Here is a 12,906-nt window from a genome sequence, read left to right as displayed (position 1 = left end):
CTTTACCGTATTCTTTATCTAACAGATACAATCACAAGTCAACACAGCACTAGTGAATACGTCCATCACATACCACACTTTCACTAAGAATGTATCAGACTGAGTAGAGGCAAAGACTGTCCTGTGGTAAGACCAAAAATTGCTTAACAGTGACGTAACTTCTTCGACTATAAATATAATAGACTGGCCCTGACATCATTTTCGTGGCTCCAACAACTCTGGGCTAAAGTTACGTGAATGTTGGCAAAACATGGTTGTTTCGTGTTGCGCTTATGGCTGTACTCAGCGTTTTCTCGCGGGAAATGGCATTACATTTCACGGGTAAGTGTTTCTATGATAGTGCAGATGCGTTTATTGAAATCTGCTGATTTTATATGTTTTTTACACTTGAAATAGAGTATCACGTAAATAAAAGTGTTGAAAGCGATGCCTGTAAAGTCAGACTCATAATACATTTTGGAAAGTATCGGTGATAGTTCGGTTACAGAAGTAAGTATAACAGTTTCTCGTTTCTTCTCATAGGTTCTCTAAGGATGAAAACCGAAGGCAGTTTTTGATACAGGCCCTGAAACGGAAAAACTTTAAGCCATCTGCACATACGCGCCTTTTGGATATACAAGTTAGATTATAATAAGGTAAGAGCACCTACTGTCGACACATGTGAAACGTCCTCTTAGAAAAATTATACATAAGTGTGCTTAAACTGACACACAATATTTTTAGCGCAACGCAATCTGACTTTCAAAAATCCCTACAAAAGAAAGGCCCTGACTAACATTAACCTATACGTTTCACAAATCGCTTACCTCACAAAACTCTTGGTTACTCGAACTACTGCAATACAGCGAGCGCCACTATTGCCAGCTAAATAAAAGATTCAAACTACTGAAGGCACTAACTACTGATAGGTATAGTTAGCAAATGAAAGATTTTGATAGAGAAAAAACAATGTATTTACCTTAATAGTCATAATATATATAGCAGTTCATGACATCCAGTCTTACAAATTTCAAAACTCCGCCATCTCTCTCCCCACGTCCACCACTGCTAGCGGCTCACCTCCAACTGTGCAATGCTACGCGCTGTTCACATCCAGCTGCCGCTGCCCAACACTACGATTTTCATACAGAGCGCTATGTGGCGGCGGCGTTACCAACATAAGAACCTAAACAGCCTACTCACACATGAAGAGAATTTTTTTCTACCTTCTAATACTATTAAATAAATGTAGGATCTAAAATTATTTTCTGAAACTTCAAAGTCTCACCTTTCATCTAAAATAGCATTTTTTTAAGCTGATTGTTTAAAATTTTGTAAAAATAATAGGAACTGAACCTTTGAAATCTAAAATGGACCTGCTACTAAAGGCGACAACTTTGTCACCTATAGTTGACATAATTCCCATATCCCATTTTCTTTTATAAGTGATTAGAGCTCAAAACGCTGCGAATCCAATGTTTAAAGTTTTGACACGACCCCACTCTTACTGTTTAAAAGAATTTTAACGACATTTTACTTTAATTGATAGTTTATAGTCATTTCGTCCCGCTGCCCACCAGAGGGGCGTTCGATGTATTTGTTAGATTTTTTAAATGGCACTGTGAACAAATCCAGGTCAAATGTAGTTCTGACATAAAAGTAATTTTTATTGGAAGCGCTTGGCAGTCAATTGAGAAATGTGGGGAAAATACGATACAAACATAGGATGGCTGATTTGAAATCCCGCCACGTTTTTCCAACAGTCACGTGGTTTAAGTTGGAGCCACACCAGCCCTATAGATTCTGCACAGCAAGGCCAGTCTACTAGTATCTATGATCGAAGCGTAACTTGCTCTCTCTTTCTCTGAGTGGCATATCGATGACATAAAAATCAACTTACACAACACCGGCAACCTATCGATACTACAACGAGAACTGCCTGCAAGTTCTGCAGCGTTTTCAGGCATTCGCCGCAGACACATCACAGCATTGTTGACGGCGACGCCATAGCGGCCATGTTGCCGCAACGTGCGGCCCGTGTAGACGTACGTTTGGAGAGTGGAGCTGGAAGCGGTTGCGGTCCGGTGGCGTCCAGCTGGGAGGAAGTCGGCCAGTCCTGGAGGCGCTGGAGGGGAGCGCGGCAGACACTTGTTAAGAGCGCGCCCGCCTGCGCTCAGACGTGAGTCTGCTCGGGCAGAAGCAGGTCGCAGCTCAGCTCAGCAACACGGCATCTCATCCGTCTTCCGTCCGCTCGCGTCTGCAACGCCAAGAGGTAAGGCGGAGCTGCCTACACGCTAGGCGTGCCTCACCGGTTCTTCGGTCGACTGACAGTCTATGCCGGCGAGCAATAATCTTTTGTTCGATACAGTTCCCCACAGACGTTTAATGAACAAAGTAAGAGCATATGGACTATTAGATCAATTGTGTGATTGGATTGAAGAGTTCCTAGGTAACGGAACGCAGCATGTCATTCTCAATGGAGAGAAGTCTTCCGAAGTGAGAGTGATTTCAGGTGTGCCGCAGGGGAGTGTGGTAGGACCTTTACCATTCACAATATACATAAATAACCTTGTGGATGACATCGGAAATTCACTGAGGCTTTTTGCGGATGATGCTGTGGCATATCGAGAGGCTGAAACAATAGAAAATTGTAGTGAAATGCAGGAGGATCTGCAGCGAATTGACGCATGGTGCAGGGAATGGCAATTGAATCTCAATGTAGACAAGTGTAATGTGCTGCGAATACATAGAAAGATACATCCCTTATCATTTAGCTACAAAATAGCAGGTCAGCAACTGGAAGAAGTTAATTCCATAAATTATCTGGGAGTACGCATTAGGAGTGATTTAAAATGGAATGATCATGTAAAGTTGATCGTTGGTAAAGCAGATGCCAGACTGAGATTCATTGGAAGAATCCTAAGGAAATGCAATCCGAAAACAAAGGAAGTAGGTTACAAAAATGGTTCAAATGGCTCTGAGCACTATGTGACTTAACATCTATGGTCATCAGTCCCCTAGAACTTAGAACTACTTAAACCTAACTAAATAACAAACCTAAGGACATCACACAACACCCAGTCATCACAAGGCACAGAAAATTCCTGACACCGCCGGCAATCGAACCCCGGAACCCGGGCGCGGGAAGCGAGAACGCTACCACACGACCACAAGCTGCGGACTAAGTAGGTTACAGTAGGCTTGTTCGCCCACTGCCTGAATACTGCTCAGGAATGTGGGATCCGTACCAGATAGGGTTGATAGAAGAGATAGAAAGATCCAACGGAGAGCAGCGCGCTTCGTTACAGGATCATTTAGTAATCTCGAAAGCGTTACGGAGATGATGGATAAACTCCACTGGAAGACTCTGCAGGAGAGACGCTCAGTAGCTCGATACGGGCTTTTGTCGAAGTTTCGAGAACATACCTTCACCGAAGAGTCAAGCAGTATATTGCTCCCTCCTACGTATATCTCGCGAAGAGACCGTGAGGATAAAATCAGAGAGATTAGAGCCAACACAGAAACGTACCGACAATCCTTCTTTCCCCGAACAATACGAGACTGGAATAGAAGAGAGAACCGATAGAGGTACTCAAGGTACCATCCGCCACACACCGCCAGGTGGCTTGCGGAGTATTGATGTAGATGTAATTCAGACGAGTGCAAGCCTTGTTGGAAAGTTAAAATTAATAGTGACTGGGGAGAAATGACAAATGTGGTCTGACAGGTTTCAGTTTTGTGCCCACTCCTCCTCCTTACACACGATGTCTCCGTGATCATACTGCAAGCTTTCGAAGCTGATCGACAAGGGTAAGCGTATCAGTCCGAAGTAAGGGATCCTGGTCCAGAAACGACAGCTGACTTTTCTATGCGGAAATAGCTCCAGCAGCTCTAACAGTGTAATACGTGTAGCGATACTGTTGTTGCTTAGATTTTAGGGTAGCAAACTTCCAGAGGTGGTAGTATGGACCAAACATGAAAAACATCTCGTAAGCGTGGGCTCTGTCATGCACTTCTTAATAGGTATAGGCACTTCTTCATCTTTCATACTGTGAAACAGATCTCTTCTAATGCAAACACTTTGGTTTCCGTATTTTTTGGAGTAGTTAGTATGTACCAAAATAAGGAAAATATGTCCACTAAATATGGGCTCTAAAATTCGTATCTTAAGAGCTATGGACACTTATTCAGTATAAGAGATGTGTTCCATAGCAGCGATTAAAACTGATACCGGTATTTTAGTTCTGAATAACCGGTATTTTCCTTTATTTCTTTGGTCTCGATTATAACAGGTATTTTTTCTATTTTTTACTAACAAGCGAGTGAAAAGACCGAAATATCAATTAGCCATAACTGCCGTGGTAAAGCTTCTCTTTTTTAAACACACATTTTTTAAAAGAAAAGAGTGATTTTTATTCGCAAAACCTGAATAGGTTTGAAATATTGCATTATTGTATAAGACGAGAAAAGCGATAAGTACTCTGTCATCAACAACACCAACAGGCACGTGGCATAGGAACTTGTACAGGAGTGCTGAGACAATAAGGTCCCTGTTGCTGTTTGTCGTGAGTGAGACTGGTCTGTATGGTGGTTTCTCGCTGTCGCTCGAAATGCGATGTATTGCAGAGTGGCACCAACCCTAGTCTGGAGATATTTTTATGATATGACGTAGCAATTAAGCGCAATACTTCATTTGCTTTAATAGATTAAAGATTTGTCTGCCATTTCTATAAAATAATAAAAGATTAAGGAAATTATAGTAACAGTAAAAAATTAAAAGCTTAGCAACAATTCATTCATAGGACAAAATAAAAACAGATACTAGCTGATCTGACGGCTGTGTCTACATAATATGCCTTTTTCTGACTGTAGCCCTTGAAAACGGACAAACAAGCTTATAACGTAGAATTCTTCAACCTCTGTTTGCACCCTTTAACACTGATTATTCACAATGCCCAAAAAGTGGTATGGTCCCCTATTAGAACATTATTTTTTGAGCACAGTTTCAAAAATAGGAATCAATAAGAGAAAACGTGATTTTTTCGTAGTATTCAACCACTTATCACCTTAAATGTTTTTATTACGGTCTTTTATCACAATATCAATTCCTTTGACGATGACCGGTTTCAGTCAGTAATGACCATCCTCAGATTTACAATATAAAAATATATACACCTAGTGAGCAGTGTGTCTTCCAACACAATACAGTATTACGTATCACAATATACTATCATGCAACCAGGGAAATGTACAGAAAAAATACGGTAAAACGTACCTTTTCTACACCATGTCCTAAAGTGATAAGGCCGTAATGGCATCGTCAAAACATATACATATACTCAGCAGAGCATCGTCACATAGATCTAAAATAAGATGTAGAATAGGCTACATCGTCCACACATTCATCTTTGCAACTGGAAACTGAAGTACAGTAGCTACAAGAAATATGTTTTCCTACATCCTACATAGATGTCGCTACTGTGGGCTTATATGTAGCCATCATTTACGTAATAAACATAATCTGATAAAAAACACGTTGGGTAAAATACATGTAGCAGACTTTTAAATATTGTTAACTATTATAGAAACCAATTATGATACAGTAAAAGATGAATACAGTTACCCTTATAAAATTATTAAAAGGAAACATATAAAGATAATAGGTCTCACACTTTCATGGTGAATTTACGGTCAAAAATTAATATACCCAATACATTGCCTGTAGCAACCTATAAATTACCTATGAAATATAAAATGTCTATATGACAGCTGAAGAAGAAGCAGGCCGCCAGGACGCTATGTAGGGGCGCACCGATCGTAAGAACTTAACCACTAGAGGGCTGTACATACGTCGTGAAATTTCTCCCACAGGAGAACTGTAAAAAACGTATTAACAGTCAACAAATAAAATTATCTACTCTGGCCATACAGTCCATGAATAGGTACGACATAATCAGTTACAGAATTACAGCGATGACTGTATGGAATTGCTTACTGTTCTCAACATAAATCATCAAGCAAAGATAGGTATAAATATGAGAGGCATTATTTGGTTATCGTAGTACGTTATCAAAAAAAGCAAAGTAGAATTTGCGTTCCCTAGTGGGCTGATTCTTTTTGGGTATTGTAAATCTCCCATTCCTCCTACAAGTCGAGAGCGCGACCCTTCTCTGCCCTGTGTAGGAAATGGTGTAGAAAAGATACGTCTTACCGTATTTTATCTGTACACTTCTCTGATTGTATGGTAGTATACTGTGATACGTAATGCTGTATTATGTTGAAAGACACACCGCTCACTAGGTGTACATATTTTTATATTGTAGATCTGAGGATAGTCATTACTGACTGAAACCGGTCATCGTCAAAAGAATTGATATTGTGATCAAAGACTGCAATAAAAAACATTTGCCAATAATGAATCACTGTTAATAGACACGACTATGTCGCACCTGGTGAAACGTATCGCCTTTAAAGGAAAACGGTGAACGGACTAAGTTTTCTTTCATTTGTCTATTTCATTTAATACTTTGATTATATGTACGCTGGCGGTAGAAGATCACAACACCAAGAAGGAATTGCGTGACGAAAGGTTGCTAGGCGTCTTCCTACACCTAGAAGATGATTTCTATTACAATTTCGCACCAGTCACATAAGAGTGGCGTTGGTAGCGTTAATTACCTTTGGGATTAGACATGATGAGTTTATGTTAGCCAAGAACATCTTTCAGAGTGTTGTGTTTTCGGATGAAAGCTGCCAGTGATGACCGTGTGTTGGCTAGAAGGAGAGCAGCTGAGGCCGTATAAGCACCCTGGCTGCATGCTGGACACACTGGACCTCCACCTGGAGTTACGGTCTGCGGTGAGATAGCAGGAGCACTCTCGAGGTTATCCCACGCACTCTGACTGCAAATTCCTGCGTCAATCTGATGTTCGACCCGTAGTGTTGCCATTCACGAACAACACTCCAGGGGGTGTTTTCCAACACGTTAACGCTCGCCCACATACACCACTGTTGTAACCCAACATCCTCTACAGAGCGTCGACATGTTGCTTTGGCCTACTCGATCGCCAGATCTGTCTCCAACCGAGCACATATGGGACATCTTTGGACAACAGCTCCTGCGTCATCCACAACCAGCTTCAACCGTCTTTCTATTGGCCGACCAAGTGCAACATACACGGAACTCCATTCCACAGACTGACATCCGGCACCTGTAAAACTCAATGCATGCAAGTTTGCATGATTGCATTCAACATTCTGGCGGTCAAACCGGTTATTTATGTACCAGCATTTTATATTTGCAATAGCTCGTCTCACACTTTCAGTAACAAATGTATTCCAGAAATTTCATTACTCTACGTTAATTATTTTTCGATGTTGTGACTTCCTTTCTGGCAAGGTATCGCCAGCCGCTGTGGCCGAGTGGTTCTAGGCGCTTCAGTCCGGAACCGCGCGACTGCTACGGTCGCAGGTTCTAATCCTACCTCGAGCATGGACGTATGTGATGTCCTTAGGTTAGTTAGGTTTAAGTAGTTGTGAGTTCTACGGGACTGATTACCTCAGATGTTAAGTCCCATAGTGCTCAGAGCCATTTGAACCATTTGACAAGGTATCTTGAAACTGAGAGAGTCAAAATTTTTCATTCCTTGTTAACTGCTACATTTATAACCGGAAATTTGCTATTTCCGAAACATGTTATTTTAGGCGGCTTTAACACTCAGTTTAAACTGGCGTCGAAGAATGGATCGCCATCCCCGTTTCATAGTAGCGAAGACGATCAAGTGATCATAGCTCTTAAGGAATGCAATTCAAACCACATGTTTACTGCACTTTTTTTTCTTCTTTTGACACCATTGCTTTCCCTGAAATCTTAGCCAGTACATGTATTCCACTGTAAGAGGTTTCAGAACCTTTTTCGCTTACAACTTTTGGCTCAGTCGCGTCTGGAACAGGAACCATTACCTCAAATTGACATATTTATGCTTCTCCATTGTTCCTGAAAGTTTGTATCATCATCACGGAATCACCCTGTGTACGTGAATAACCTCCCACTTAACATTCATCAGGCGGAGTTGGTACGTTTTCCAGTCGATACTAGTGTAGTGATAACTCCCTTTAAAGACAATTGTTATTGCTGTTTTACAAAAAAAAAATCCTTAAATTTTGAGAAAACACACTGTGTTCCGTCCTTTATAGCAATGATTAATGCAGTTCTTGAGCAGGAGCCAGTAACTACAGTAGAATGCTCCCAATTTTATGGGTATACATATCTGTGAAAACATGAACTGCAATTCGTATATTATTTTGCATCTCAAACAATTAAGTTCGGCTACTTTTCTCTTTGTATAACTCCTAGTCTCTGAAAGAAACGAATTAACTTCTTGACATATTTTGCATCTTATAGAATAATTTTCTGGAGTAACTCATCACTCAGAAAAAAAGTTGAGTACACAAAACCTAGCAGTAAGAATAATATATAGTGTTCATCAGCGGTCGCTATGTAGCTACCTCTTCAAGGAGTTGAGCATTTTAACTGCACCTTCGCAATATATATATATATATATATATATATATATATATATATATATATATTCCCTAATGAAATCCATCACAAATAATCAATTACAATTTAAGAAGAATAGTGATGCCCATGACTACAACACTAGAGGGAAAAGTAACGTCCATTACTCATTAATGTTGTTGTCCATGGCTCAGAAGGATTCAATGTGCAGCAACAAACGTTTTTCAACATTTTTCCAACATCAGATAATTTTTAAGTGTGTTCATTGATGTTAATACCAATGATTAATATGTGTCCTGTGAAGTGACTCGTTCCACATCACATAAAAAATCTTAACGCGGAGACCGAATCTACGTGTATTCTCACACAGTTCAACAACTATGTCTACATTCTCACATATATTCATAAAAGAAGTGCTTTCCGGTGGTACCATATACCGCAGAAAGATGATGCATGCGTTAGATAGAGTTAATGTGCTAGATACTAACGTACATCGTCTTATTACAGGCATCAACACATCCTTATGAAAACTGCATTAGTCGTGATTTTTTCCGTTATTAATGATCGATCCACTCCTCCAAGAACGTCATATCTGGTGCCGGAAGCACAAAAAAATTACTGAAACACGTCATCCTCAATGAACGACAGCACAAAATTGAAGACAAAGGACTGAAGGTCTTTGTATTGTACGTAACACAAAGAAAACAAAATTTGGTGAAAAAAATTGTAGACACTCGTGAAGAAATCATTAACGAATTACATAAACCAATGAGAATTTTTTTAAAAGGAAGATATATTATTACTCTTGGTAAAGACGAGCTATGATCTAGTATAAATCGACAACTGGAACGAGAAAATCTCGAAGAACAAAGCACACAAGCATTTGTTGAATGTCATCGATACCAGTTAAGGATAAACTAGGCATAAATGTAGTTGATGCCTTTGAAAAACTGCTGCAGCAGAGGACACCGAGAAATCTACAGACAATAATGGAAGAGAGTTCATGAGAAAATAATTTCGTGAGCTGATCTAGAAACGCGTCATGAATCGTTACTCAGCATTGAGTGAGATGAAGGCATCCATTGTTGAAAGATTCAACAGAACACTGAAGGAAAAAATGTGGGAAAAGTTTGCTCTTCTGCGTAAGTACAAATGGACTGAAGTTGCTTCATGATTACAGCACAGTGCATTCAATGGTAAAGATGAAGACAAAGGATGTGAGCAAGAAAAGAAGAATTAGGTGTTGAAGACGATTTACGTTGAAGATGTCAAATCTAAGGTGAACGCTAAGGTGAGGATCAGCAAACTTAAGGAATTTTCGAAAAAGGTTGCACACCCAAGTCTTCAAGAGAAATTTTTGATAATCACCGTGTCGTTCTTTCTAATTCAGTTACGTACAAGAGGAAAGTTTGGGATGGTGAAGAAGTGAAAGGAAATTTTTATGAACAGAAACTACAGGGAACTAATTAACCTAATGTGCGTTCGTTGCGAAAGCCTTGAGGAAGAAAGGTGACAAAATCTATGTGAAATAGTTGGGTTTTGATGACTCACACAATAGTTGGGTGATGAAAAAATTATTCTTTTGAAAATTTCCTCTTTATAAATGAGCTCGGAAAATATGATGAAAAGATGATGATAGATGATGAGAAGATGATGATAGATGGTGAGACAATGGTGGTAGATGAAGACATACAAATGTATCAAATGATCAGGACAGAAGATTTGAGTAAATAGATAGGTGATTCAAATCCATGTTTGGTAATGATCGAGATAAATGGATTGGGGCTATGGATAGATAGTGTGAGATAACCTTTAAATCCATAGAAGAAGAAGAATATGAGATAAATTCTATTGATGTTGACAAAAATAGTTGAAAAAGGTCAGCAGCCAATGATGATGATAATGATGACGAAACTCCAATTGTGAAGCAAGATAAAACGTATTAGAAATTGTGTAATTTTTTCTCGATTAACATTGTTTTTTCATCATTTTTGGGAAAAATTTCTCGTTTTGGCAAAAATCTTCTTTTCATACGGGTTTTTCTTTGATTTACTGCGGATTTTTGTTTGGATTTGAAGATTTTGATGAGTTGTGGTAAATAGTAGTCCAGAACATCCGGTGGAAACGTTTTGCTATTTTTTCTGTGCAAGTTCTTTGTTTTTCCTTCATAAACCGTGGTTCACGACATTAAAAAGAAAAAGCTTATTTTTATAGATATTTCATGGTATTTCGTCGGTCTTTTCACCCATATGGTCGAAATTTTCATATATAAAAGTGGAACAGAAACACTAATATATAACTATTCCTGTCCCCAGGTAACTGACCATAAGGACCTCTCCTTTGTCAGAGTGATTTTCGTCAGTGAATTTTTCCATTTACGGCATAAACGAAATTTTAAAAGGGTTGTAACAAGAACATTTTTATGAGTAAACACGGTTGTTCTTCTTATCACACGAGTTTATTCGCCCAGATGGCATAACAATGCACGATGAGTAATAGTTTCAGCGAAATTAAATCACCATCTTGAGGTCGTTTGTATAGAAAAATTTTGTACAGGGCCAATCCATTTTGTCGACTGTTCACATTAAATGGACACAACTGTATTGTAAATGAAGATGCAGTAATGGAAAATTCTAATGTCAAACCAACATAAAATGAATACAAATTCAAAGTAAACATGCCTTACTGAGACGTTCGATAGGACCGTCTCTCATTATACAATAAGAGAATAGCTGTGAAAACAGCGCAAATAGTTACAAATAAAATACGTAAGACGTATGTAAAATGTTTTCATTTTACGTTTTCGTTAACATCTCAGAAGAAACGGCTGTAAAGCAGTTAACGGAATGCATCGTGTGACGGCAGCAGTCTTTTATAACAAAAGATTATGTCTACGAAATACAATATAAGGAATTATATACATATAAAAGGATCATAGGCCTGGTTTTCCAAATATAATTATTACAAAACTGTCGTTGCTGTATCTTACATCGTATTGTGGTCATCGTTACCAGATACATAAAGTGGTAACAAACACTTGGCATATAGAAATTACAAATACAGGATGAAAACTGTGTTGTGTGATTTTTCTACACGCGGTCTTAGTCTCGTATAATAATGTACTCTTAATTATGAGCTGATGCGTGCTGAGTAGCTCGAGGTGTAGGTCAAGGTCTCTTATGTCAGTCATGGTCTAGCTTACGACATAAACACCAGAGGGGGCATGTAGTTTTATCGAAATCTATTGCAGCACCTTCCAGCGTAATATCACGTATAACAACGAACAGATAAAAATATATAAAAAGCTATCATGCAGTACATAGAGAAGCATTACAAAGCTTACAGTACCATTTATCAAATGGCATTAATATCAATGAAAGCTCAATTTCGTAGCATATGAAAAATAATAAAAGTTACAAGCAATGTTACCATTTCACAAACTGTACTATCTTTATCTCATGTGACGTAGAAGAAATTAGTGTTTAACGTCCCGTCGACAACGAGGTCATTAGAGGCGGAGCACAAGCTCTGATTAGGGAAGGAGCCGTGCCCTTTCAAAGAAACCATCCCGGCATTTGCCTGAAGTGGTTTAGGGAAATCTCGGGGAACATAAATCAGGATGGGCGAAAGCGGGTTTGAATCGTCGTCCTCCCGAATGCGAGTCGGATGTGCTAACCAGTATGCCACCTTACTCGGTGTAGTAGGAACGAAGAGTTCCATTGTTTGCAGCGTAGGTAGAGGTCTAGGTTTAACGTGACACACAATGAGGTCCTGCGTAAGTGAGTGTGAAGCCTCTATTGTGGTTGTACGTAAAAATCCTTAGTGTAAGCACAATATCCTCTACTGCCTTAACTTCACCTGTGGTAGACAAAGTTGGTATTATCACCTCTTTGCAGGTATACATATATTTTATGGTGGTCAGTCGTTCGAATTTTCGATAATCGTACCTTTACATGCATTACAGTTGTGTCCAATCAATGTGAACAGCCGACGGAATGGATTGGCCCCGTAAAAATTTTCTCTATACAAATGATCTAAAGATGGCGATTTAATTTCGTTGAAACAGGTAAATATAGTGCAATTTTCTGCAATCTGTGGGAATAAACTTCTGTAATACGAACAATCGTGTTTGATTCTGAGATCACCTCCACTACAGCAGACATAGTCAGGTAATCATCATTTTTATGACTATTTACAAGTCTCCAATCGTCTTCCAAAATATTAAAAATAGACTATCTGTAGGTCTAACCCCCCCCCCCTGCGAACTATTGTATTAGGGATAGGAAAAACCGATGCCGCTATTTTAGTTATGAATAATCGGTATTTTCTTGGTACTTGTTTGGTTCATTTATAACAGGTGCCTTCATTTTTTTACCGACAAATGGGTATAAAAATGATATATCAAT

At 39.1% G+C, this 12,906-nt stretch overlaps 1 protein-coding gene across 1 annotated transcript in view; it reads left to right on the top strand.

The window, feature by feature from the left end:
* Positions 1–2,160: 2,160 nt before the first annotated feature.
* The window catches only part of LOC126291632 (uncharacterized), a 109,368-nt gene continuing 98,622 nt past the window's right edge, over positions 2,161–12,906 (top strand). The window contains exon 1 of the mRNA XM_049985197.1: positions 2,161–2,251. The gene's annotated coding sequence lies outside the window, so the exon portion shown is untranslated. The remainder of the gene's footprint in view (positions 2,252–12,906) is intronic.

The sequence above is a fragment of the Schistocerca gregaria genome, chromosome 9, assembly GCF_023897955.1.
Source record: "Schistocerca gregaria isolate iqSchGreg1 chromosome 9, iqSchGreg1.2, whole genome shotgun sequence".
NCBI lineage: Eukaryota > Metazoa > Arthropoda > Insecta > Orthoptera > Acrididae > Schistocerca > Schistocerca gregaria.
This window is presented reverse-complemented; position numbering and strand designations above follow the sequence as displayed.